Consider the following 2,148-nt stretch of genomic DNA (forward strand, 5'->3'; position numbering starts at 1 on the left):
AGATCTTCACCAACCCCGCAACAGACAAAGGTCTGATCTCCAAAATATATAAAGAACTCAAGAAACTAGACTTTAAAATGCTAAATAACCCAATTAAAAAAATGGGGCACTGAACTGAACAGAGAATTCTTAGCAGAAGACGTTCAAATGTCCAAAAGATACTTAAGGTCATGCTCACCCTCCTTAGCGATCAGAGAAATGCAAATCAAAACAACTTTGAGATATCATCTTACACTTGTCTTTATCTTAATGTGTTCTTATTTCTCCATCGGTGTTAAAAAGCAGCTTTGCTGGATGTGAAAATCTCCATCAGCACCTGTGTACTCTTAGGCCTTGTTCCATGCCCTCCTGTGTTGTCATTATAATAAAATAGTCCCAAACTAGCCCAGAATGGAGTATAATAAAGGTTTTTTATATTTAGGGGTAGATGCATAGATCAACAGACCTCTGCAGTATTGGGGAACAGGAACTGAATCTAGCAGTCAAGGGGCTCCACACATGTTTTTACATCTGTATATATAGTACATGTGATCATGCCCAAAGTGGGCCAGTATTTAAAAGGCTATTGCCTGAATGAGTTCACACAGTATCTCCCCATTTGTCTAAAATAAAAGAGTTCTAAGCCTAATACAAAACTATATACAACAAGAACAAATATCAAGTATACAAATTAGAATTACAACCAGCATAAACAATATCAAGCAAGAAACATATCCTAAATGTTTCAATAGTTATCCTATCCTAGGGAGTCTAAGTCTTTCAATGTCAGAATTAGCTTGGCTAAGGTATGAGAAGAAAGTAACTATGACTATCTAGTCTTCAATCCCATGAAAAACCTGAGAATGGAAACAATATTACTTGAGTAAACAAGAAGCACAATCAAGCAGCTTCCAAATGGTACAATAAATGACAGAGAAAACTGGCTACCTGGGTAATCACCCAAAATCTCATTTGCAATGTTGGAGCAGCCAACTTGGCTAAGGCCTAGAGAAATTGACAGGCCATTTTCAGAGGCAGGGAAATTTTTAAAGCTGTCTTACCTCTTCTTGGCATGGTTTGGCAGTCTTTTTTTCTTGTATTCTGCTTGTCCAGTCTGGACACCATGTATTTTGTCAGTGGTCGATGCATGGACAGTTCCTTACCCAAAAGCCAGTTTTGCCGAGAGGAAAACAAGCTCCAAGTGGAGTGTCTCCAATGCTCAGTTTTCTCTTGGAAATAGATCAGTGCTGCCACGAGCAATTGTGTCTCATGTCAACAGAACCCTAAGTTATTTCAATGCCATATTCTACAGTATTTTGAAGTGATTGAAGATTGCCTATATATGTGGAATACAATCTCTATGCATCTAAAGAACATGATTAGTCTAACTATATGTGTTGAAATAGGAGCTGCGGCAGGGCTGCGTCCCCAGTACCCCGGCCGCTTGGCTAGCTTATGCCCAAAATAACAACACACAAACTGTATTCATTTAAAGACTACTTGGCCCATTTCTATCTAGCCTCTTCTAGGCTAATTCTCACACCTGGATTAGCCCATTTCTTATAATGCATGTAAGCAGCCCAAGGTGTGCTTACCAGGAAGATTCTAACCTATGTCCATCTTGGGTCCGAGCTTCATCGCTTGTGCCTCAGAGAGCAGAGCTATCGGGAGAGCGGAGCATGGCGTCTCTGCTCCAGAGCAGAGCTGTCGGGTCTGAGCTCACTTCCTCTTCCTCCCAGCATCCTATTCTGTTTTCTCCACCCACCTATGTTATAAGCTATGAGGCCAAGCAGTGTGTTTATTACTTAACCAATGAAATCAACAGATTGATATATGACACTCCCACATCATATATGTATGACAAACATGAATGACTACTGACCTATAATTCTTAATACCTAAGAATTTAGCTTAAAGACTAAGGCTTCATATTAGAATATAAAATGATCTTTAAACAATTGTGTAGGAAATGAGGACAATGACCTCAAGATGTAAACAATGTATAAGTTTCTTGATCAGAGGTAGAAATATGTATAGTGAAATATGATAAATATATCCTAAAATTGCATCAATATACAAAATATCTTAACAGAGGTAGAAACATGCATATATATATTATGACAAAATAACTTCACAAAGCTGTAAAAATATTGCAAACAAAAATAGAAG

Source organism: Alexandromys fortis, unplaced genomic scaffold (assembly GCF_014885135.2).
Source record: "Alexandromys fortis isolate MF-2015 unplaced genomic scaffold, M_Fortis_MF-2015_v1.1 scaffold_96, whole genome shotgun sequence".
Taxonomy (NCBI): Eukaryota; Metazoa; Chordata; class Mammalia; order Rodentia; family Cricetidae; genus Alexandromys; species Alexandromys fortis.